Source organism: Microtus ochrogaster, chromosome 4, assembly GCF_000317375.1.
Source record: "Microtus ochrogaster isolate Prairie Vole_2 chromosome 4, MicOch1.0, whole genome shotgun sequence".
In the NCBI taxonomy this organism is placed as follows: domain Eukaryota; kingdom Metazoa; phylum Chordata; class Mammalia; order Rodentia; family Cricetidae; genus Microtus; species Microtus ochrogaster.
The window spans coordinates 41,042,692-41,069,350 of record NC_022011.1 but is presented as its reverse complement, the minus strand read 5'-3'; the positions used below and the strand labels follow the sequence as shown (position 1 = coordinate 41,069,350).

The following is a 26,659-nucleotide window of genomic DNA, read 5'->3' as shown; positions in this document are numbered from 1 at the left end:
CCTGGAGAGGCCTCTGCGGTGGTGTCTGCAGTGGACAGGCTCCTGGAAGGACAGCCTCAGCCAGGGATGCCTGAAGCAGCCTGTACCTGACCTTTTGCAAGCACGAGCCTTGATGAACTCCAGATAACCCTGAAACCATTTCCCGGTAGGCCAGATGTGGAGCATGTCCCATGGTGGTTGAGCACACGCTTCTTAAACTGTGGTTTTGGCTCCGTGTATCGGCATGCTCCTGATTGGATGAGCCACACAACCTTCGCAACAGTGGAAGGGTTATGAACATGAAATGACCAAACCCAACTGAAAACCAAACATGCGGTGAGCCCGAGATGCTCACCCATGCTGCACCTCCACTCTGGCTTATTCTGAACACACAGCATGCAGTTGGCAGTGGTCAAGATATCTTGCCCCCCTCACCTCTGACTACTATGGCTACTCAGTTGTCAAACCCTGGAGTAAACAAAAGGTGGAAATCACAGCATCCCAGAGTTGCTCCTAGCGAACCCTCAGCTGGTGACGGGCAACAATCAGGCATTTCACAGCTGTAGGAAACCCTTAGGTCAATCCCTGAACCCATCTCTTTTACAGATAAACTGAGGCTCGAGGACAGATGCAGCTCACAGCAAAGGTGGGAGGGTGGGCAGTCTGAGAGGCTCCTTGCCCCGCATCTCCCATCAGTCAGCCCATAATTTTCAGTGTCTGTGAGGTACAGGGCAGGGCCGCGCTTAGCGGCAGGCAAGCTGCCTGTCCTCACCGCACTCACACCCCACTTGGCAGTGTTAGCTTTCTGATTGTGCCAACAGTCAAGAGATGAGGTTTCAATACAGAGCTGATGGCCTCTGGGGACATGGCAGTACTTTATGTCAGAAAGGAATGCCGCTTACCTCATGGCCAGGAAGCAAGAGAAGAAGAGAGGAAGGAGGAAGAGGAAGAGAAGGTGAAGAAGCGGGTCCTGATAGCATACTTGTGTGATCCTACCGTGGAGGAAATAGAGTCAGAGGACAGCCTTGGATATTTAGGGGTTTTTAGGCAAGCCTGGGCTACATGAGAAGGAAAAAAGTCAAGAGGGAGCCTGATCAGGGCTTTAAAGGATTTGCTGCTCTTGCCAAATTTTGTTCCTAGCACCCACACCAGGTGCTCCAGCACCTGTAACTCCCACTCCAGGGGATCAATGTCCTTTCTGGCCCCCATGGGCACCGCACACACATGTTCACACACACGCATGCACACACATAACTAAATTTCTTTTCATCTAAAACAGAGGAGGACAGAGAAAGGGGTCTAGGAATTCACTGCCCCTTCAAGTGCCCCTTCCTGTACCTGAGACTTCTGTCTAGGCCCCACTTAAAGCTTTCCCCCTCCAAATAGCAGCCCTCTGGAAATGGCGCCTTTAACGGGTGGGCTTTAGGTCAGTGGTTCCCAGCCTTCCTCAAGCTGGGCAGACCCCCAACCATAAAATTACTTCCATTCCTACTTTGTAACTGTAATTTTGCTACTGTTGTGAATCGTAATATAAATATCTGTGTTTTCTGACAGTCTTAGGTGAACCCTGTGAAAGGTCATTCCACTCTGCCTTTGAAAGAAAGGGGTTGAGACCCACAGGTTGAGAACCACTGCCTTAGAGGGCTGATTTGGAGTCAACCTAAAGCTGTAAATGAAGGAATAAAGAGAGGAAGCCCAGGTGTCAAGAACAGTTATAGAGCAAATGAAAGGGAGAGAGGTGTGAGTGTGTGTGTATGTGTATGTGTGTATAGGTGTGTGGGGTGTGAGTGTAGTGTGTATGTGTGTGTGTATGTGAGCCTGTGAGTGTGAGTGTGTATGTGAGCCTGTGAGTGTGAGTGTGTATGTGTGTATAGGTGTGTGGGGTGTGGGTGTAGTGTGTGTGTGTGTGTGTGTGTATGTATGTAAGTGAGCCTGTGAGTGTGTGTGTGACCCTGTGTGTGTGAGTTTGTGTGTATGTGTGTGAGCCTGTGAGTGTGTGTGTGAGCCTGTGAGTGTGTGTATGTGAGCCTGTGAGTGTGAGTGTGTGTGTATAGGTGTGTGGGGTGTGTGTGTGTGTATGTATGTGAGCCTGTGAGTGTGTGTGTGACCCTGTGTGTGTGAGTTTGTGTGTATGTGTGTGAGCCTGTGAGTGTGTGTGTGAGCCTGTGAGTGTGTGTGTGAGCCTGTGAGTGTGTGTGTGAGCCTGTGAGTGTGTGAGTGAAACAAGGCTCCTGCAGCCCAGGCTGACCTCTAATTCAGTGTTGGTGAAGATGGCTTTGGACTCCTGATCGCTCTTTCTCCCACCTCCCAAGTGCTGGGATTACAAGTGTGTTCACCACCTCAGCTACCACTCCTGGCTCAAACAGAAGACCTTGACAGAGTAACTCAGGATAGGGGAGGATCTGACCCAGGAACTCTTTCAACAATCTCTTCAGTTAGCAGATGCCTCAGAAGGTGACCCCACACCGAGCAATCAGCCCCAAACAATATACTAAGTGAGCTCAGTAGATTGTTTTCATAAATGTATACATAAGTGTGTGACAACCAACAGGCCATAGAAATAAGGTTCAGTCAGACACATTGACAAGTGTCCCAGTGAGTCATACCAAGAAGGAAGGTGGCAACCGCCCCTCCTTTCTGATCATTGTTAGCTACCCTCTGGGTTCACTTTTATCAACTGAATGTAGGCAGAGCGGAAAAAGCCGCACCACTGCGGGCTCCCCTGTGCCTTCCCTCCGTTCCTCAAGCAGCAACTGGAAATGGACAGGATGGAAATATTTACACTGTGAAAACTGACAAACGCCACACAGCAAGGCGCTGTCTTTGGAAGAACTAGACACCAAACATCTGCTAACACCACCTGCCACTTGAGAGGCTGTATTTTCCTGGGGATGAGGAAGGAGTTCCTAGCCCCCGCCCCCGGAAGGCAGTAGTCAGCCCTTAACGTGTGGGCATTTAAGGTGGCTTGGTAATCTATTTGTTTAAAAGAATGTGGTTCCTTTTTATGGAAGTGGTGGTGCCCACCTTTAGTCCCAGATGTAGATCTCTGAGTTCAAGGCCAGCCTGTTCTACAAAATGAGTTCGAGGCCAGCCAGGGCTACACAGTGAAATCTCACCTCAAAGGGTGTCCAAGTCACCAGTATCCCAGGACAGCTATGTAACCAGTGATGACCTTCCGATCCTCCTGCCTCCACCTCCCAAGTGCGCCACCATGCATGCCCCATCTCTACGCATGCTAGACACTCTACCAGCTGAGCCACAGCCTGGCCCTTTGGCTTTTTGGAAAATTAGCCCTCCATGTTCAGATCAGTGGTAGAGTGTTTACCCAGCAAGCATAGAGCCCTGTGTTCTCTCCCCAGCACTAGCCCAGGATTGAAGTGGGAGGGGTTCCTAATTGTTAAAATGTATCAGAGAGGCTACAATCGAAAGGGGCCTCACAGAGACTCTGCATAAGGCTCCACTGAAAACTCTCAGCAGTTCTCAACCTGTGGGTCACATGACCCCGAGCCCCCTGCGTACTGTCCAGGCCTGATTGGTTCTGCAGCAGCACACGTCCTTCTGTGCACACCTTGTCTGCCCCAGGTGCTGTTGTCTCCCCATGCGCTCTATGCCCACCATCTCTGATTGACACATCTGGGGGATTTGGTGTTTGGACTCAGAGTCACTGTGCACCTCTGCAGTGGCTTTCATTCAGGACGTATTCAAGATGGCGTCCCAAGTGCTCAGTCCAGTTGGCATGTACAAATACTGTCTACCCTCCCTCTGCATGGTCCTGGCTAACATAGAAGCCAGATGTTCCTAAGAATCTACAGACATCCACCAGCAACCCCGGACTGTGCCAAGTTCCCTCAACCTTGTCGCTAATTTTGTGAGTGCCATCTGAGGCCTCTCCCTGACCGATGGCAGACAAGTTCCTCCTAGGGACAGCTGGCCTGCCACATAAGCACACTCGGTCTTCTGGAGGGGGAGGAAGGCAGGCAGCTGCTCCCTGGATGTGGCTAACACTAATTCATCCCTCTAGGCAGCTGAGTGGGTACCAGGCTGGCTCTCTCCTCTGGCTTCCTCTCTGCCTCCAGCTATGAGTGTTCTCAGCATTCTGAAGGAGCTGCAGGGAGGGTGGGATGGTTGGTTCCCACTGAGGGTTCCCCTGCCTCAGAAACTTCCTCTTCACTCTCAGTGCGAAGGTCACATCTGCTGGGGAAGGGGAAGTGCTCCCTAGCCATCGCAGCCAGGACTGAGGCTGTCTCCAACATCAAACCACTGTCTCCCAGGCGAGATTTCCACCTCTCCTCAGCCAGGACTGAGGCTGTCTCCAATGTCAAACCATTGTCTCCCAAGCGAGATTCCACCTCTCCTCAGGCAGGTGCACAGTCTCGGCAAGTGCGCCATCAATCCTGAATGAATGAGCAAACCCAAGAACGGATTGAGGGCAGCTGTGTGGGTGCTGCACAGCTGGCAGAGCCACTGTGAGTCTAAAAGCCACTTCCGGCTGTCCAAACTGTAAAGAGAGCTGACCACTTGGGATCCCTCTGAAAATAACAGGCGCTTCCTTCTCTTCGGGTTTTGCTTTGAGAACTCACTTCCTGTGGGTTCGGAATTCTCCTTTTGCTTAGCTGTGGATACTCAGGTAGCTTATCCAACCAGCCTGGGCCCTGTGCTGTTTGTCTAGCAGGGAAACGGAGGCTCACATGCCACCAGAGCCAGAAGCACTAGAACTAGGTGGGGCATGACCACCTCACTTTCAGCCCACAGTTTTTCCCAGTGGCCCAGCCTGCAGAAGAGCCCAGACCAAAGCATCGAAATCAGTGGTTCTCAACCTTCCTAATGCTGGGGGCCCTGACCAGAAAATCATAACTGTAATTTTGCTACGCTATGAATTGTAAATTGTTGTGTTTTCCGAGGGTCTTAAGCGACCCCTGTGAAAGGGTCATTTGACACCCTCCTGAGACAGGGCCCACAGACTCCAGTAGAGTGCTTGCCCAACGTCCAGGATGACATGGGTTTGGTCCCCAGCACCTCAAGAACTAGGTGTGGTGGCTGTCATCGAGTAAGAGCGTGAGGCCTTGGGGGGTCCTAATGCCTCACCACCCCCAGCATTTCCAGCAGCTGCCCCCCCCCCTCAGGTAAGAGCCTTCTCTGATTCCCTATGACCTAGCAGCTGCCTCCATAATGCTTTCTCCCTGGAGCTCCCAGCCACTCTTGGAATCCGAAATTTAGCTTGCATGACTCAGTTCTCCATTTCTCTCTTCATTCCTGGGCAAGCCTGTTTTCCTACGGGTAAAATGGAGAAATAATTCCTATCCTGTTGTCCTCCTAGGGTCACACAATCTCACTTCTCAACTGTCCACTGTGCAGACAGTTCTGGTCACATCAATTCCGTGACTGCTTCCTGCTCTCCTCCAGAGTCCTGCAATTCTCCAAGGGTCTGTCTGTCTCCCTCCCAGCCCCACCCTTCTCTCAGCTTCCCGCCTCCCTGTCTGCATGCCCCTCCTCCATCCTACTCACTCTCGGTGGGGCCTTGCTTTCACAGGAAATTCCCACAGTTTCTCTCAATTCCATGTCCCAGAGCTCTACAGTCTTCACGTGGAGACTGGGCACTAGGAGAAAACCAGCCCTGGCCATAGACCTAGGCAATCCTTTGTAGGTCCTCTTTTTAGCGCCGGAGGATTCTCAGAAATAATGCTGGGTAAGCATGCTAAATGGTGACCCTTCTGCCTACAGGCTGGCCTAGGTCTCAACTACTCATTTTACTTCCCAAATGCCTCCTCTCAGGAGGGAAGGCCATGTCCCCAGGAGCCCATCTACGCAGCAGGACTCAAGTGTGATAGCCATTAAGGAATGAAGCACGGGACTGGAGAATAGTTTGGAGGTTAGGAGCACTCGTTCTTTAGAAGGACTGGGTTTGTTCTCCACACTCACATGGTGGCTCACAGTCATCTGTAACTCCATTTCCAATGGGTCCAATGGCCTCTCCGGACCACTGCAGACCTCTGCAGACACCAGGCACACACACTGTACACATACACACATGCAGGCAAAACACTAATACTCAAAATCTAAAGAAAGAAAAAAAAAGAAAGAAGGAAGGAAGGAAGGAAGGAAGGAAGGAAGGAAGGAAGGAAGGAAGGAAGGAAGGGAGGGAAAAGGACCAAGGCAGTGTTGGCCACAGGCCACACCAGCCACCAGTGTGCCCACCAGAGAATTTTGGGATCTATAAAGCCAACCGTGAACTCTTCAGGGCCATCAGTTCACAGCTCAGGAGGGAAGAAATAATGGCACCTGGCAGGCATGCACCCGAGGCTCACCCCACGGGATGCCCAGGGTGCTGGCAGAGAGGGAAGGAATGCCTAACCCACCTAGGACATGACGAAGAGCCTGACTTCGGAGAAAGGGCAATGGTTCAACTGGGTCTTGAAGAATGAATAGGAGTCTGTAGAGGCTAAACTTCGGAGTGAGTAAGGGGGCATTCTAAGCAGGGATAAGGGGTCCCAAGAACTGCAGTAATTTCTGAGGCTGGAGTAGAGATTTGTATGTGGGGGTGAGGTTAAGGCCAAGGCCAAAGTGTAACCCTTGCAGCACAAGGAACGTGTGCTTGGAAAGATCAAAATGCCTAATCAGTTTTCTATCTGGTGAGAGGGTTCTGATTGCAGTGACATCACAGGTGACACTGTCCCATGGTCCCTAAGTAGCCATAGGGGAAAACAGTACATAAAAACTCCTATAGGTGTCAGGCAGCCATTGGCAGTGTGCCCTCAATAAATAATTAGGAAACTATTTTATTAACAAACCTAGGTGGTCAATTAGATGATTATTTCAAAGTACTGATTCCCTGAAAATAAGCAAGGCATAGATCTATACCCTGTTGATGGTTTATTTGGTCATGTGACTGGCTGTGGTTACTGAAAACTGGGAAGTGATAATGGTCTCATGCAGAGAGGATGCTAAGACATCTACAGAGAAGACGCTAAAACACGTACAGAGAGGATGCTAAGACACGTACAGAGAGGATGCTGAGACACATACAGAGAAGATGTTGAGACACATACAGAGAGGATGCTAAGTACAGAGAGGATGCTAAGTACAGAGAGGATGCTAAGAAACCTACAAAGAGGATGCTTAGACATCTACAGAGTGGACATCTGAAGAGGTATGATGTGTGAAGAGGCATCAGGTCATCTTTTTCTTGTTCTATCTCTAAAGATGAAAACGATGCACACTCCCTCAACCTAGGTCCTCAGAAAGTGGACACTTGGAACAAACCTTCTGGGTTACTGACAACTAGAGAAGAGCCATAAGTCCATGACCCAGAACATCCTTGTACGGATATCCTCCGTGAACAATAGTCACTCAGAAGAAGAGCTCTGGAGGTTGGAACACAGCACAGTCACGGCAGAAGCTACCGGATATGCACTGTGTACATAAGATAACAACTCCAGGTTACAAAGATGTACACATACTGTGATAAGGAGTTGGGAGTAAGGGAGACCCAACAAAAACCTTCCATTATCTTCTACACCTAGATTTTTTGTTTGTTTGTTTGTTTGTTTTTGAGGCTCTCACTATGTATCCCTGGCCTAGAACTCACAGAGATCCACCTACCTCGGCCTCCTGAGTTGCTGGTATGTACCACCAAACCCAGCATGAACCCAGACTTCACTAACCCTTTCCACTCTAAAAGCCCCTGCCCCCACCTCACCTCACTATATCTCCTTATTGTTTAATCTCTTTCCTGGAACTTCTCAAGAAAACAGCTTCAAAATTTCTGGCTTATGAAGACTGAAACATCTTAAACATACCTAAAACAAGGAGACTGAAGCAGGAATTAATTAAATCTCCTCGTAGGCATTGCAGCTTAAAATGGAAAGGTATTCTAACAGCCAGGAGCCAAGGAATACCACAGAATCACATCACACAACAAATCTCACACAAGAGATTTATTGGGAGGGAAAAAAACCAGGAGGGTGACTGCCTCTGCTTGGGCAAAATCACAGCAGCAAAGTGAACAGGACACAGGGCTTATATAGAGTTTCTTGGGAAAGGGTGGGACTTTTCAGGGTGGAGCTTTCCACCGTGGAGACTGGTAGGATTTTGTCCAGAGATTGGGCTTTTTACTCTGTAGGGTGGGGGCAAGGTTCAAGTTAGGGCAGTTTAGAATATTTTGCAGGTGGAACCTGGCAGTTAGAGGTCCTCTGGGAGGGGCTTGGTCACTGCTGTGACTAGAACGGCATGAGCTCCTCACAACAACAACAACAAAAACCAGGACCATAAAGATTCACTGAGTTCCAGACTTAATTTTAAACGATGATTTTTATTATCCTAATTTAATTTCTTTTATTTGATTTATATGAACGTTTCTGCCTGCATGTATGTGTACCACATGCTTGCAGTGCCCATGGAAGCCAGAAGAGGGCATCAGATCCTCTGGTATCCTCTGAGACCCCCTGGGATGGTGTTCCAGCTGGCTGGGAGCTGCCTGTGAGTGCTGAGACTAGAACTCTGGTCCTCTGGGAGAGCAGCCATCTCGGATCCCACTCTTTAAGGAAGACCTAGTAGCACCTCTAAAACTGTTCACAAAACAGGACAGGAAGAGACACTCCCAAATTCACTCTATAGAGTCAGCATTACTGACACCAAGGCCAGATTAAAAACAAAAAACAAAACACAACAAAAAAGTAAACTACAGCCCAACTTCCCTGATGAACAGAGATGCAAGAACTTTTAACAAAATCCAAGAACACACTAGCAGGGCTAGAGAAATGGCCCTGCCATTAATGCATTTTCCTGCAGAGGACAGAGATTTGCTACCCAGCACACACATGGCAGCTGGCAACTGTCTTACTCTGGTTCCAAAGGGTCTGATACCCAGTTCTGTATTCCAGAGATGCCAGACACACACAATGCATATACACACATGCAGGCAAACAACTCGTACACATAAGGCTTTTAGTCTTAAGATAAAAACAAACAAAAAAACAAAAAAAATTAAAAACATCATAACCAGTTGGTTTCATCCCAGAGATCCAAGGTTGGTTCCACATATGCAATCCAATAAATATGACCAATCACATAAATATACATGTTCACCTTGGTACTCAATGACACCTGAAGGCTCAATATGCTTCGTGATAAAAAGATAAAAAGTATGCTAGGAACTAGGAGCCAGTGGAACACATGCCAGCATAAATAAAGGCTGTATGTAGCAAACCTACAGCAAGGATCAGAGCATTCCTTATGAATTCAGGAAGGAAACAAGGGCATCCACTTCCTCCACCCATCAGCATGGTGCTCAAAGTCTCAGAGCTCTCAGATAAGAAGATGTGAACGGAATAAAAGCAGAAAAAGAAGTCAAACTGCTCCCAGCTGCGGACTCCATGATCCTACACTTAAAGAACCTTACAGGCTCTACCAGAAAACTTTTAGATCTGAAAAACATTTTAAGTAAAGTTGCAAGAAGAAAAAAAAAGCCTGTAGGTTTTTATATGTGCCAAAAATGAACTCAACTAAGGAAAAATATTAGGAAAAATATTCCATTCTCAATAGATTCAAGATAAAGAAACAGTAAGCCTAGGAATAACCCTAACAGAAGAGGTAAAAACCTGTACAGGGAAAACTTTAAGACAGTGAAAAAAATAAAGTAGAAATAGATAATGCAAAGACCTTTCATGCTCATGGTTTGGCAGTATTGAGAAGGCGAAATATCTACACCACTATTAGAAGCGTAGAATTAATCTACAAATTCAGTGCAATCCCTATCAAAATTTCAATGATATTCTTGATGGAACTAGAAAGAATGACCTGAAAATTCAGAAAGAAACACAAAAGGCCACAGATAGTCAACTCAATGCTAAGCAGAAAGAACAGTGCTAGAGGAGGCACAATACCTGAACTATGCTACTGAGCCCAGTGACAGAGATGGTGTGGCAACGACACAAATACTGATGTGTAAAACAACGATCAGAAATTGCTCTGGGACAATGGTTTGTACCCTGTCAATTGTATTTTAATAAAATGCTGATTGGCCAGTACCCAGGCAGGAAGTAGAGGCAGGCAATGAGAACAGGAGAATTCTGGGAAGAGGAAAGTTCAGTCTGCAGTCGTGACCCAGACACAGAAGAAGCAAGATGTGACTGCCTCGCCAAATAAGGTACCAAACCAAGTGGCTAAGAAGAATAATGGGCTAATATAAGTTATAAGAGTTAATAATGGACAAGAATATTGGGCTAATAAAAGTTATGAGTTAATAAGAAGTCTGAGCTACTAGGCCAATCAGTTTATAATTAATGCAGACCTTTGTATGTTTCTTTGGGACTGGGCAAGACAGAAACCTCTGTCAACAGAAGAACCGGGCAGGACAGAAATCTTGGTCACAGTTGTGATAACTACATTTTGATAATGGTATCAATAGCATAACTGGAAAAAATCCTACTCAACAAAAGATGCTGGCAAAAACAAAAAAATAAAAAAAGAATATTACAGAAGAATAAAACTGGATCTGTGTCTTTCACCTTGCACACACACAACCAATTTAAAGGAGATCAAAGACTTTATGTCAAGGCTAAACGTCACACTTCTAGAGAAACACTTCAAAATGTAGGTACAAATGAGAACTTCCTGGTGGAAGGAAGCCAACAGCACAGGAAACAGACCCATGGACTGACAAGCAAGATTACGAGGAATTAATGCTCTCGGCAGAAACAAGGACTGCAGAATGCAGTCTTTGCTGTCTCTATACTTCAGTCAGAAGTTACCATCTAGACGATATACAGAACCGAAAAATCCCGGTAGTGATGGCACTTTAATCCTAGCATTCGGGAGACAGAGCAAGGGGATCTCTGAGTTTGAGGCCAGCCTGGTCTACAGAGCTAGTTCCAGGACAGCCAGGGCTACACAGAGAAACTCTGTCTTGAAATAAAGAAGAACTGAAGAAAAAAAGCACGCCAAAATCCCTCCAACTAACAAGTGGACCAAAGAGCCGAACGGTTCTCAAAAGAAACACAACTGGTCGATAAATGGTTTTGGTTTGTTGGGGGTTGTTGTTGTTTCAAACATGTTCGACATCCTCAGCCATCAGGGAAATGCAAATTAAAGTGGCTCTGAGACTCCATCTCACCCTAGTCAGAACGGCCATCCTCAAGAAAACAAGTGACAACAAACGCAGGCAAGGATGTGAGGCAAGAGGGATCCTTGCTCACTGCTGGTGGGAACACAAACCGGTGTAGCCACTATGCAAATCTGTGCATAGCCTTCTCGCCACTCCGGGACTCCCCGTCCTTGTTGACTGCTGATCTAGTCCTAATAGCAAAGAAACAGAACCAGCCTAGCTGTTCAGCCTGGTGAGTGGATATAAAAATGCAGGATATATAAATTCACGTGGGAATTTTATTAAGCCATAAATAAAAATGAAATTTGCAGGAAAATGGATGAAACTGGGGGATATTACATTGAGGCAACCCAAGCTCAGAAAAATAAACATCCCACATTCTCTCTCATCTGCCGACCCTAGCCCCTAATATCTGTATGTGTAGTTACGTTGTACATTAGTTATTTGAGTGTGAGTATATATTATGACTAGAAAGGGGGACCATGAAAGGAGAAAGGACTTAAGGAAAGGGAATGAGATGTGGTACATTGAAAAAAAGGGGGGAAAAAAGGGACCCCACAGGCCCATAGGGAGTGGCACTATTAGGACTGTTGCATAATGTCCACTAGCCATGAAACCCTCTGGGCTATACCTGGCCTAGCTCTGGAGTTTTCACTCAGCCCCTAATCCATCCTTTGTGTTACAGATACCTTTTGTTGTCCTATGGAAATCTTGCCTGAGAGTTTCCCATGGATACAAAGCCAATGCAAAACTTGGTTCAGAGGAAACCCGGAAAACCCTGGTACCTCAGAAGTCAGGTACTTGCACCTGGTATTGTATTTTTGGAAACTTCATTCAGGTTGTTTTGAGACATGAAAATCTACGAGCTAAAGTGCAAATATAGAAAAGGAAGATGCCAAGAGGCAAAGGGAAAGTGCTTCAGTTCAGGGAGACTGAGTGCCCCCCCCCCAGCCACAGAGGTTAAGTTCTTCCTTTCACCACCTGCATGAACCCACACAGCTGATTAGGCGTGACAGGAGGTGTGGCTTTGTTGGCGTAGGTATGGCCTTGTGTCACTGTAGGGGCGGGGTTGAGATCTAATATGCTCCTTTATAAGAGTTGCCCTGGTCAAGGTTGTTATGGTTTTCGTCTCTTTAAGAGGCAAGCCATGCCCACTCCCGGCGACCCCCTGCCCTCCATCTTGACTCTCACGGGTCCTCCTGGCCGGTGTGCACTTCCCTCTCTCCGCTTCCCCCCTTCTCTGTCTCTTTCTCCTCCTCTCTCTCTCTCTGCCCCCTTCTCCCTTCCCTCTCCATAACCTCCTGAATAAATATTCAACCTCACTCTACATGTTGTGTCTATCCACGTCTCTGTCTCCTGCCCGCCCGTCATGTGTCTCCCTGCCTGGGACCAGCCACCACTCGGGAACCGGCAGCCGTATCTGTCTGGGACTGGCTGCTCCCAGAGCATGCTGTCCGCCTACTGCCGCAGGGGACCTCCCAGCATTTTTTAAAAAAATCATAAAAATGGTGTCTCTTTATAGCAACAGAAACCCTAAGGTGATGTATGAGGGTCTTCTATCTATCTGTTGTTGCTTTCATTGGTTAATTAATAAAGAAAACTGCTTGGCCTGATAGGTCAGAACATAGGTAGGTGGGGAAGACAGAACAGAATTGTGGGAGGAAGAAAGCAGAATCAGGCAGACGCCATGAATCTCCAGCCCGTAGGTTAGGATCTTTCCCGGTAAGCTACTACCTCATGGTGATACACAGATTATTAGAAATGGGTTAATTAAGATGTGAGAGTCAGCCAAAAAGAGGCTAGATATAACGGGCCAGGCAGTGTTTAAATAAATACAGTTTCCGTGTTATTATTTCCGGGGCTAAGCTAGCCATGCGGGAACTGGGCAGGACGAAAAGCAGGCCTGCTCACCTCATCACTACACTAAGGCAGAAGTTAGTACTAGGGACTGGGGTATTGCTGTGATAGGCCTCACCACGCTTTTGTATGGATGAATGTGGACTTTAGAAGCTTGGGTTAGGAAAGCAGTGGATGCTTTAAGCCCTGCTTAATGGGCTATCCTAGTAGGAACAGGGAAGACAGTGGTGCTGAGAGTGCTTTGAATTGTGCAGGCCTGGCTCAAGAGGTTTCAAAGGAGAACTTTAGCATGTAGCCTAGAGACTGTTCTTGTGACATTTTGGCAAAGAATGTAGCTGCTTTTCGCCCTTGTCCAAAAACTTTGCTTAAGACTACAGGGAGGGGTTTGGACTAATTCTGCTGACAGTGGAAATCTCAAAACAGCCCAATATAGACTACTCCATCATGTGGTCATTGTTAGTTTAACTAGGCAAAGATGTGCTACATTTGTTATGTTGTGGAATATTACTTTAACTATGTAAAGATGGGTTATATTTATTTATGCTTCATTTGGTTAATTATGTAAAGGTGTGTTGCTTTGTCTGCCTAAGGTGCCTGATTGGTCTACTAAAAAGTTGAATGACCAATAGCTGGGCAGTAGAGGGATAGGTGGGGTTGTCAGGCAGAGAGAATAAATAGGAGGCATCTAGGCTGGAGAGAAAAATGAGAAGACAGGGAGATGCCCAGAGCCAGAGAGGCAGCAGACAGACAGACATGGAGTAGGAAGAAAGGTTAAAATCCCTTGAGACAAACTGTAGGTGAAGAAAAGCAGGTTAAGTTAAGCTATAAAAGCCAGTTAGAAATGAGCATAAGGCTGAGCATTCTGGGCCAAGACCAACTTACAATGCGCTCTCCAGACAACGCCAACACCTGCACCAGCTCCTGGGACTTCACCATTGGTACCAACTCTCCTGGATCAAGGACGACTACCAACTAAAATCTGGTTGTATCTGCTAGTGTGTCCCAATTATACACCTGAGCCTCACCTGTACAACCAGGGCACTTCTCTGTCCCATCTATCTGACAGTTAATGACTCTTCCCATGGCTAGCCCCATTCATAGGGCTAATAATATTTTTTTTTTTCTCCTAGCCACCTGCCTTCTCATCTCCCTCAAGAAACAGCTGCCTGCGGTCTCCAGGATAACAGTAAACTAGATGCTGCTCCAACCACACCTCTCTGATGGAGGAAGGTCATTGGTTAATTAAATAAAGAAGCTGCTTGCCCTGATAGGTTAAAACATAGGTGGGAGGAGTAAACAGAACAGAATGCTGGGAGGAAGAGGAAGTGAGCTCAGAGACGCCATCCTCCCCTCTCCCAGGCAGACACACACGATGAAGCTCCGACCTAGGATGGACGTAGGCTAGAATCTTCCCAGTAAGACCGGTGCTCACTAAGACCGGTGCTCACAGATTATTAGAGATGGGTTGATCAGGATATCAGAATTAGCCAGTAAGGGCTAGAGCTAAAGGGCCAAGCAGTGTTTAAATGAATACAGTTTCGGTGTAATTATTTTGGGTAAAGCTAGCTGGGTGGCGGGACACAGCCCACCGCTCCTATTACAACACCTCTCACTGAGCTTGAGCCCACCAACTCCCAGCTCTCCCCTCTCCCATGTCGCCCCATGCCCACAGGAAGCAGCCAGACTTGAGACAATGCCCCTTAATCTAAAATATTTGGTTGAGAGGCTTCATCTCAGCTCATGGCAGCCCCTTATCCAAAAAGCCTGGAACGTTTGATCACCCCAGCTCCCTAACACCCCTCTATACAAAGAGTCTGGAATATTACAGTCGGGGACTTCATCCCAGCCCTTGGCACCCATCTTTGGGATACTGGGCAGGAAATTCATTTCAAGCCTCCTCCCCTGAGAGTTACCTTAATCCAAACTCCACCTCTGAGAAAGCCCGCCAAATGGGAACCCCAGGGAGGGTCAAGACCACTTCCACAGGCTACTTAAACTGCCCCCCAACCAGAGAATGTACATGTGGTCTCCGGGTTTTGTGTGATCTCCCCCCATCTCTTCCCCTCGCCATGCTTTCCCCGTGCCACCCGGGAGCACTGCATTAAACATGGGCATCTTTTATTCCATCTAATTTGGTCGGATTGGAATTATCTGCATTGGTGGAGAGGCTGGTCTTGAGAAATAGTCCTAACATCCATGCCATGATTTCAGAGCTGGTTGGTAGCCCCAAAGAAAGCCTGCTACAGTTATAGTGTTCACGTGGATGAAGATCTATAATGAAAATGAGCAAGTTGAGCGAGGAAAAATACAAAATGTATAATTTGAGGAGAAAGGGGGCATCAAGAACTGGAATAGAGCTAAGTCCTGTGCTCAGGGAGATAAAAAGATTTCAGAAAAGCAGATATAATATGGAATAAAAGGAGTGGTGACCTCTGGGCAAAGGTTCCAACCTGTGAAAAGGAACTAAAGAAAAGCTTGAGATAAGGTGTGGTGGTACACACCTTTAATCCCAGTACTCAGAAGGCAGAGGCTGATGGATCTCTGAATTTGAAGCCAGCCTGGTCTACAGAGCGAGTTCCAGAACAGCCAAGCTTAGGCAGCGAAAGAAACCACTGAAAACAGAAAGCTGATGAAGATGTAACTGGACTAGGGGGCCATGGTCCAGCTCCAGCAAGCAGCAGAACTTGGCAGCTTCACTACATGGTTCTAATCGTAGAGTCAAGGGGAGAAGAAAGGGATTATGGAATCTCCCTCCATGACTACGGGAAGCTGCTGAGGCCAGGCATGTGGCAGGCAAGTCCCTGTGAGGAGGCCAAGAGAGGCCATTGTGTGAAACTATGAAAGTGAAGCCTACTGGATTGCCTTGGAGACCCCAAAATGTTGGAGATACCAGAGCTGTGGGATACCTGCTGGGGAAAGCTGCCTGCTAACAGGGAGTGGAGCCAGACCAAGAGGAAGAAGTGTATTGAAGTCAACAAAGCTGAAAGTCGTTGGAGATCTACAGAGTGTTTTGGCATCAGACATGGAGCTACAGAATTTGGAGCTTGCCCAGCTGGATTTTGGTTGCTTTGGTCTAGAATTTCCTCACCATGCTTCCTTTTGGAACGGTAATGTATATCCTGTGCCATTTTATGTTGGAAGTATGTGATCTGTTTTTTATTTTGATTTTACAGGGGGTTACAGTTAAGAGATTGCAGGAGTCTCTCAGAAGAGACTTTGAATTTGGGCTTTTAAACAAGTTTGAAGCTGTTATAGACTATGGGGACTTTTGAAGTTGGACCAAATGCAGTTTTGCTTTATGATAAGCCCCCTAGCCTTTGGGGGCCAGGGAGTAGAATGTGGTGGTTTGAAAGAAAATGGCCCCCATAGAGAGTGGCAATATTAGGGAGTGTGACCTTGTTGGAGAAAGTCTGTTACTGAGGCTGGGCTTTGAGGTCTCCTATGCAATGTTCAGTGTGGCTCACAGGTCGCTTCCTGTTGCCTGTGGAGCCAGATGTAGAACTCTCAGTGTCTTCTCCAGCACCACGTCTGCCTGCACACCACCATGTCCCACCATGATGACGAAGAACTAAACCTCTGAAACCGTAAGCTGCCACACCAATTAAATGTCTTCCTTTACATGAATTGCTGTGGTCATGGTGTCTCTTCACAAGACAGGAGGGTGACAGAACACAGGTGAGATGAAAAGGGGGTTCTATTGGGGGGAAAGGGGAGAGCACAGGGAGGAGGGGCAAGCGAAGCTTCAGATGAAAATACCTCAAAAAGCTCGCTGCTTTGTGTGCTAACTAAACATGAGGGGCTGGAGGCTCGGCCGTTAGAGCACAAGCTGCTTTTACAGAAGACCCAGCATCAGCTCCTGACATCCCCATGGGGCTCACAGCAGTGTGTAACTCCAGTTTAAATAATAAAAACACCTGCTTAGGCAGGTGAGGTGACGCATGCTTGGGAAATGGAGGTAAAAGGAATCTGAGGTCACCCTAAACTACACAGAGAGACTGGGGCTAACCGGGACTACACAGATTACACAGGAAAACCCCATCTCAAAAAACTTCTTGGGCTGGGCATGGTGCTGCATGACCTTAATCATAGCACTCAGGAGCCAGACAGGTATCTATGGGTTTAAGGCCAGCCTGGTCTATGTGACAACTCCTAGGCCAGACATAGCTATGTAAGGAAACTGTCCCAAAACAAGCAAAATCTCGGGCTGCCCAGTTAGTCCAGGAGATTAAGGCACTTGCCACCAAGCCTAACTCTCTGCGTTCCCTTTCCAGGAACCACAGAGTGGGAAGAAAGAACCAAGGTCTACAAACGGCCCACTGACTTCCACACACGCTCCATGACATGCATGTGCCTACACACACGATAAATAAATTATAATAAAAAATGTTAATGCCTCATGCAGGCTCAGCTTACGTGGCTCTGGCTCACTTACCCTCCCCAGCACCCTTCACTATTTTGTATTCTGGCAATTTCTTTGCCCAGGGGAACTTCTCAGTACCGTGCCGCCCTGCCCCCACACCCGCCGGTGCCGCTCTGCAGCAGTCACTCAATTCCCTCCTTCCCCGCCCCAGACACTCCTCTCTCTGACGTCTTGGCCACCAGCACCACCTTTCATCCGCTGATACATGAAAGAAGGACACCATAAGAAACTGGACCCCATTCTGGACTTGTTAGCATTTGCTGGGCTGATGTCTAAGAAGAAATGTCCAAACAGTTAAAAGCCAGGACAGAGGAACCAATATTGAAGATAAATGTCACACTTAAACTTAGAAACATTCTTGAATTTGCCTAGATTATGGACTTCAAGAACCACGTCTGGAAACCCTAGTTGATAGCAGAGAACACACTGGAGCCCAGGAGAATCTGCAGAAAGCCATTATGAGGCAGGCAAGCATGGGAGGCAGCCTGGCTCCGTCACCTGCCCATACTGTATACACGCAGCCCTCTGCAAAGCACCTGGCAGCCTCAGAATCCCTCAAGCCTCCACCTGCATCAGGTCACAGGAGTTTCTCCACCCAGGTAACAATTGGCTTTCGATAACTTCCGCTCCAGGGCAGGAAGAATAGAACCTCCATGGATCCAGCTTGAACCAGTGTTGGATGCGTGGGGAATATGGTAAAATTATGACCTCTAGTAACCTTTCAGGGGAGAATACCCTAGGTGTACATATGACTAAAATCAGGTATATTATAAGGAAAGATATATGCAATAGAAAAATGATTATGACCTAATTTGTCAATCGAAACAGAGAGGCCATGGGTAACCTGGCACTCCTTTGCTTGCATGCCATAAAAAAAAAGCCCTGAACAAAAACACTCATCTGGCCTGCTATCAACCTTTTTATGTTTTATTTTTGTTTTTAATTAAGTATACATGCATGTGGGGGGATGGGTTGTGCACTTAAGTGCGGGTCCCCAAGGAGGTCAGAAGAGGGCAGTGGGCCCTGAAGCTAGAGCTATAGGCAGTTGTGAGCCACCTAATGTGGGTGTGGGAATTGAACTCTGGTCCTCTGCAGGAGCAAGTGTTCCTAAAAGGTAAGCCATCTCTCTCTCCAGATGCCTCCCGCCACGCATCCCCACATCAACCTCACCTCAATAAAATTATCCTGATTCTTTTGTAAAGGTCAACTATTCTCTCTGTTCTTTTGTTTGTTTTTAACAGAATCTCTCAATGCAGCCCTGGTTGGCCTGAAACACACAGTGATCAGCTTCTCTCCCTGCCCCAAATGCTGGGCTTAAACGTATGCACCACCACGCCAAGCAAAAAGCAAGGGTTTTGATCGCGTTTTTTGTTTGTGTTTAGTTGGTTGGTTTTGTTTTGTTTTTTGCTTATATTTTATTTGTTGTGTATTTTTGAGACAAGGTAGCCTGGCTAGCCTGGAAATTATATGAACCAGGCTGGCCTCAAACTCAGAGAGATCTAATTGTAAACTCGAGTTTTACGTTCTTTGGATGAGTTGTCAAGAATCTAAAAGCACCCAGCCCGGATCCTGACCACCAATAACAACTAGACAACCACCACTTGGTCCCTTCCATTCCAAACCATGGCCCATAAGGGGCCTGCATATCGCCAGCTTGTTTTATATTTTGTTCTTGCTCACGTTCTCATCTTCAAAACCCAAAATTCAACTGTTAGAAACAAAACAGAACAAAACAAAACCAAGGCAGTAACACTATCAACTAGTCACTCAAATGGCTATAATAGAAAAAGCCACCAGCACTGAATACTGTCAACACCAGTCGGGCCAGAGAGGACTCGGTGGGTAAGGTGCTTGCTGTGTAAGAACAGCTAAGTTTAAAGTCAGGATGGCGGTTCAGGCCTAGAGCCCTAGTGCTCGGAAACAGGCAAGGACAGGAGGGAGGATCCCCGGAGCTTGTTCACCAGCTAGTCTAGCTAAGGTGAGCACCCTAGATTCAGTGAGACCCTGTCACCAAAAGTAGGAGGAGCCTGACCTCTCCCTCTGGACTCCGTGTGTGCATGAATGGACCAGCACAGTCACACGTGTGAACACACGCACACCTCAGCAACTCCGGTTCTCGAACATACAGTGACCCCGCCATTTTCCATCCCACTCCTGACTGAGCACCAGTGCTGGAAAAAGGTTTGAACAAGAACGCTCGTGTGCTAGCCCCACACGGGAGAGGACTACCACCTGGTTTTCAATGAGAGGAGAGATAAGCATAGGTAGCTGTGAGACAGAATATGGCTTAACAACAGCAAAAATCAAATACTCATTAGCAAGCGCAGCTGACTCTCAACATACTGTGAGCGAAATAAACCAGGTGTGTTCGATTCAGTTTACATGAAGTCCAGGAACAGACAAAATCAGTGAGCAGCAAACTCAGGAAATGGTTGTGAGGGGGGAGAGAAACTGAGTATTTGCTGGGATGACGACACTTTTTAAAGATTTACTATTGTTAACGATGTGTGTGTCTGTCTGTCTGTATGTGCGTCACATACACATGCAGGGTACCTGGAGGTCAGAGGAAGGTATCAGATCCCTGGAGCTGGAGACACAGGCATTTATGAGCTAGCTCACTTGACTTGAGTGCTGGCAATAAAACTCCGGTCCTTGGCCAAGGGCAGAAAGCCGGCTCTCTGGGCCTGATGAGAATATTCTCTCATTCTAGGTAGTTGCTTACAGGGTACTGACAACTGTGCTGGCAATGGAACTCAGCTGGCAGAGTCCTTGCTTGCCGTGTACAAAGTCCCGGGTTCAGCCCCAGAGACTGCACAAACTTGGAATAGCAGTACACTCCTACAGTCCTGGCACTCAAGAAGTCAGAAACCCAAGATCCGTAGCTATCTGTAATCTAGGCCTGCATGGGCTAAAGGAGACCCTGTCTCAAACAACTAAAATAAACACATAAAAGACAGCTGTTTACATTTTACCACCTTCTCCGCCTTCGCGGTGCTAAAACAAAAGTCTAGCTGCTCCTTCCCTGTCGTTCTTTCTCTTCTTTGGAAAGCACACTCGTTCTGAGCCTCTGGGCATCAGTGTTTCTCCACAGATCCCTCCCACCTGGGACAGCTGCTAGCAGATCTCCACTGCTGAGCTGCCTTGGACTGCAGCTCAAAAGGCCCCACTCTCTCTCCCACTTACGGGGCTCCTTCCTCCCGGCAGCTAACAAGATTTATGGTTTGCCTGTCCTGTTGCTGTTCTTGCAACTTTCCATAAACTGGTTCTCGACTTTCCTTCTGAGTAGGTGTGAGAACCTTCATTACACCAAGAGGTGATTTTTAGGTCTTTTTACCTAAATGTACCAACGGGGTCCCAAAAGGAATAGAGACTGCTCTACAGTCATAAGATGCTGATGTGCAGTGGCCAGGATAAAAGGCTTTTTTAGGATCGCCTCCTGATCGCTGTGTTCTTCTAGGAAGGAAAAGAAAGTCATATGTAAGAGGCAATTATATCTTTACTCTGTGTGTGTGTGTGTGTGTGTGTGTGTGAGAGAGAGAGAGAGACAGAGAGAGAGAGACAGACAGACAGACAGACAGACAGACAGACAGTGTGTGAGAGTATGTGTGTCTGTGGGAGTATCTGTGGGAGTGCCTCTGTGTGTGAGTGTGTGTGTCTGTATGTGTGCTGAGTGTATGTGTCTTGTGTGAGACTGTGTGTGTTAAGTGTATGAGCGTGTGTGTGTCTGTGTGTGACAGTGTCTGTGTGTGAGAATCTGTGAGAGTCTGTGTATGTCTGTGTATGTGAGAGTATGCATGAGTGTGCGTGTGCGCGTGCATGTGTGTGTGTGTAAAGCTTATTCAGCACTAGTCAAAGCAACTTGTGGATCCTGACCATCCCCAGCTAGGAACTGATAACTAAAGTAATTTCAGGACTGGGGGAAGCACATACTCCAGCTCCCAGGAAATTCTGGGCCTTTACGCTCATCAACCAAAGCAGCTCTGGAATTAGTGGTACATGCTCCTACTGGTTCCCAGCCTCCCTGCCCTTACTCTTCCTTGAACACTGGTTCTCACTAAATGCAGTCCCTAGAATTAGGACAAATTTGATCCCCCAAAAAGATGCAAACTTGTCCCTGCACAATGTCCCTTGGAGTTTAAGTCAACTTGTTAGAGAGAATGATCAATCACTGGTAATTTAAGCTTTAAGATCAAAATAAATAACAATAATAACTATAAATATTACCATCCTCGTCCTTCTAGATCTGTCTTGTCAAAGGCAAAAAGTGATGATGTGGCTTCTCTTCAAGGTTGTCATAACTGACCGGGGAGGGGGGTCAACAACCAAACTTTGCCCGGAGCCAGTGAAGATACAGGAGCTGAAAGAACAGCCACTATTTTAAACCCTACCCCTGGGCCAATCAGGCCCCAAGGGATGATGGGACAGTTCTCCAAAGGTTCTGAGAGCTCTTGTAAGTCACCTGTCCTCTGGACTAGAAGAGTCCTGCAGAGGCAGAGGTAGACCTAACTATTGACCATGGCAGAGAGGAGGGTCAACACAGAGAAAGGCCCTCAGGACTTCCAGGGGAAACAACAAAGTCAACAAGCCCCGGACTTATCCCAGCAGACAGCAAAGCTGTCGGGGGAAGACAAGAGACTTAAGGGGCTCGCATAAGTCCCTAAGAGCATCAATAGGCCTTAGTGATAAAAAGAAAATTGAATACATTTCTGGGCACCTACACTGACTTAAGCATCCAGCAGGAAAGTGCGGACGGCTAAAGAGTCAAATAGCTGGTGAAGTACAAGACAGAAGAGGTAAGTGGAGGTTGAAGGAAGAGCTGGGCCTTTTGGCTCCCCAGGCATCCAGCACACCAGGGAGGGTGCTCGCACACTTTTCCTGGCCATGAACAAAATGCTGTCTGCGTATGCTGACAGTTCCATTAAATGGTTCATCTGCTCTACACAATCCACAAAATTAGGTTCAGGGCACGCAGACGATGTCCAGATTCCGTGGCGGAAATGAGTTATGTCTGCCACATCCTCAGTAGTGATCTGTTTATGGCAGGAGCCACCGCTGTACCTCCTGTTGTTTACAGTGCATCTACCCTCTGGTAGACTTCCTCCTATCTATCTAGTCCCCTGCAGTACCCTCCTGGGCCTGAAAGTCAGCTGAGCCTTCCACACCTCCATTTCGGATGGAAGTGCCCAGATCCAGTAGGCAGCCGTCTCCTAGACGTTGGGTGGCTAGACAGTCTAATGTAGGCCCGGAAGCCATTGACGATGGCCTCTCCCATAGATGTGGCTGTGTCAGAACTTTGCTGAGGCCCACTAAGGAAAAGCTCCCTCCTCAGACTCAGTGGAATCTAAGTCCTATCTATGGCCTTGGAGACACAGCTTACTTTTTTCCTTCAAGACAAGGTTTCTCTGTGTAGCCCTGGCTGTCCAGGACCTCACTCTGTAGACCAGACTGGCCTCTAACTCACAGAGGTACTCCGGCCTCTGCTGGGATTAAAGGCGCGCACCACCACGCCTAGCTACACTCTAATCAGTCCCAAAGATTACAACGGCACACACTACTGCCCTCTCCTTAAAATTAACCCAGATGGGCCTGCCAATCACCTGGCCGACGTAAATTAAGGCTGACACAATTGAATACATGTTAAGGCAATAGGGAGGAATAATTATCCCCTTAAGGAGATAATACTCTCCCCAAGAATACTCCTCCTCGTGAAGGTACGTGATCACACATACATCTTCACTGCTAAACCTGCTTGATTTTCTGAGTCCTCACTCAAAAGGCCTAACTCTTCCTTTCATCCCTTTTGGTCTGTTCTTTGGACTCTAGCTGAAACTCTAAGCATGTCTGTCCTGATCTCTGGGATTCTGTTTCTCTAAGGATAACAGGTATGCAAACACACACACACACACGCACGCACGCACGCACACACACACACACACGCACGCACACACACACTCCAAAAAGCTTACAGACTTCCATGAGCCTGCCCTTGAACCACAACTCCAAACACTCTTCCGAGTCTCCGCCAAGATTCGTGCCCGCCTATCTTGCCATTTTCCTCTAATTCTAGTAAAATGGTTCTAAGGCTTAAAATGCAAAAACAAATCCTAAGTGTATGAGGTGAGACGCAGGAGGGCACACCTGTGATCCCAACACCCAGGAAGCTGAGACAGGGGGATCTAGGGAGAGAGCCCAAGGCCTGCCTGGCCTGCAAAGCCAGACCCTGTTTCAAATCAAACGGAAGAGCAAAGGGGCTAGGAGGTATTAGGGGATATTTCACAAAGGCAGAATAACTGCAGGGGCTTAGGGTTTAGCTAAGTGGGTAACACTCACCCAGACTGGGTGGGTAAAGGCCCTGGGTTCAAATGTCCTCATCAACACGCCTGCCCCCCCCCAAAACACACACATCAAAACTTTTGTGTAACAATCTCCTCCTAGATTAAAACACTCCACCCTGCAGGGACTCTCCTTCAGTAGGGAAGTGAGCAATAACTCAAAACAGCCTCCTGACCTCTCCGAAACTGACCAGATTGACCACCCGCCCTCTCTTAGTCAGAGTAAGCAATAAAAGCTGAGGGTCCATCTCAGATAAGGAAGTCAGACTACAGAGCAGACCCCCTGCCTAGAAGACACCCGCTGAACTGTCTGGAAGAAGTGCGGACCACAGTCACTTGGAAGGACACTCTCCAACCTGTTGAGGGCCTGCAGACTTTGTGAGCTGTCACTCACGCTGGGGTGGGCACTGGCAATGCACCTGTCTGTGCGTCATTTCTGCTCCTGTATAAGCTCTCACCCATAATCCTGTAAATAACCCCAATAAGACTTACAGGTTCACCAAACTGGACTTTGGTGGTGTTCCTACTCTCATTGGTCCTGGATGCCCTATCCTATCCCGGAGAGTAAACATATGTGTTAGTCTCCCCAGGAAAAGCTGTCACACAAGACCTCAGCTGCTCCACCAAAAATGACGAAGGACCGTCCTTCCAAAAAGCTTCCAACTCAGCGGGCCAAAAATGCTTATGATGTGTGGATTTTAGCGTGTGTAAATTACAAGGTAACTAAAGTTTAGAAAATAAAATAAGTGGGAAGGATATTCCCTCCAAACAAAATATTTATACCTGACTGCACCAACCCTGTCTCCCTTCCACTCTCTCCCCCAGCCCCTCCCCCATAGTCGTGGCACCTGTCCTTTAGCCAAGGCGGGTGATGCTGAGGAGAAAGTCCACAAGACTCAGAGGCCCACTAGAAGGCATTCACACCTCAGCTTGCTTCACACTGAGAGCCCATAAATGGGTGACCTGGCTTCTCTGAACTCTGGTTTCCTTCTCTATAATCCGGGCCCCATTTACACTAGACAGCCCACTAAAGACCCACAAGTGCCCAGCGAATGGGGCTCATGGTCAGTCCCTGACCCAGAAGTGCCACAGAGCTGGGGCAATGGCTGCCAGCATGGACAGAATTACCACTCCTTCCTGGTAAAAGTTCAGCCACTGGGGGACCTGACTGTAATCAATTGGTTTTCTCCTTACACCTTCTAATCTCAGGCATTCCACCGAAAACTGGTCCTGTCACGGAGGACGGGGACAGGGAAACTCCCCCAAAACATCCTCTGGGAGCTCCTAAGAGAGACAAAGCAGGGGTAAACTGAATTGGTTCTATCTCCAGAGCTAGGAGCAGGAGCCAGGGCCTCCAGGTATCCCTCCTCAACCTTTGGGGCCGGAGCCAAAACATCCTCAAGGCATGCAGAACCCGGTGATCCCAAGGGACGCTGCCAGCCTTGCCCTATTTAGTCACCACACACCTGTTAATAACATCGCTGTAACTCGGACCCGCACACGACCCCATCAGGATGGAAGCAACAACTCCCACTAATAACTGTGGTAGGAAATAAAAGAAGGTAGAAAGAACCTAGTGCCACCAAAAGGCAGAGGCTCCCATAGTCCAGACGCCCCAACCCTGCACACCCCAGCCGTGGGCGAGCCCCCTCGCCTTTGCCTACCCAGAGCCTGAGAGCCAGTCCTCCAGTGGGATCCGTATTTCGCATTCCAAAAAGAGTCTGCAGGGAAGGTGTCTCCCAGCTAAGGAAAGACAAGACCAGGGCTCCACCCAGAAGCTGCCTCCTGAGACACACCTATCACAAAGAGGCAGTCGGATTCGTTCGGAATCGATAAGGCCAGACAAGCAAAACCACAAAAAAAAAAAAAAAAAAAAAAAAAAAAAAAAGAATCCCTGGGTTTCGGGTCCCTCCTGGGGGAGGAGCAAGTGGCGCTGACACCATACCTTCCTCGCCACAGTCCAGGCCCCACCATAGGGAAGGCAGCAATCTCTCCAGCCGCTCTGCTCTCCCTCCTCCGCTCCCCAGCCCCGCGCCCTAACATAGTTCCCGCTTTGCTGTTTCTTGGATGCTTTTCAAGAGTTTGTGAAAACGCCATAAGGAAACGCATTACTTTGTACGCGTTTAAATAAATATAAAAATAATAAAAACGTCCGTGTGCGCTTCTGTTTTGTTGAACGGTTTCCCTGCCACCTTCAAACGCTGGATGGTGTCCCTTGCTGTGGGAACGAGGTGGTTCGAAAAGTTGGACGGGATTACCTCCCATCACCCCATGCAGCAAAGTTAGTGCCTCAGACTTTACCCAGGCTTGGTTTTGGCTTCATCCTTCCTCAGCTGTTAAAAGTCTCAAAGTCTCTCTCTCTCTCTCTCTTTCTCTCTCTCTCTCTCTCTCTCTCTCTCTCTCTCTCTCTCTCTCTCTCTCACACACACACACACACACACACACACACACACACACACACATTCGGGTGTCCCTCACTTTATCCTGACCTTTTCCCATTCCGCAAGAAAAGACACCTCCAGCCTTCCGAGACTCACAGGTTAGTACTGGGGGTCTCGAGATTCTCTGCCCTGCGCAGCCCAGCCAGACCCTGTTTCTCGGATACCGAGGGAAAGGGGAGCCCCCGGCCCGCAGCCGCCCAGCAGGCCCTGGTCTGAAAGGTTGGACAGATGCAGCGACGCGGTACAGGGTGGAACAGAGCCTGGACAAAAAGCAAGGACCATAGTAGGGGTAGGCCGGAGCAGCAGCGCTCCCCGCTGGCTCACACCGCTTCCCCACGCGCAGCTCGTGGCTTCAGTGTCGGCGCCCCGCGGGACCCACCTGATCCGGAGAACCAGGCCCGGCGGGTGCGGTCGGTCGCGCTGGGAGCAGGACCGCGCTCGCCTGGCGGCGCCCTGCGCTGCAGGAGACCCGTCCGCTGCTCCGCCAGGGTGTGCCCGGGTGTGCCGGGCGGGGTGCGCGCCTCCGTCC

At 48.1% G+C, this 26,659-nt stretch overlaps 1 protein-coding gene across 1 annotated transcript in view; it reads right to left on the bottom strand.

Annotated features, from left to right (window-relative positions):
• LOC101983312 (N-acetyllactosaminide alpha-1,3-galactosyltransferase-like) overlaps window positions 1–26,641 on the bottom strand; it is a 77,643-nt gene extending 51,002 nt beyond the window's left edge. Inside the window, exon 1 of the mRNA XM_005345979.3 lies at window positions 26,510–26,641. The gene's annotated coding sequence lies outside the window, so the exon portion shown is untranslated. The remainder of the gene's footprint in view (window positions 1–26,509) is intronic.
• Window positions 26,642–26,659: the final 18 nt, after the last annotated feature.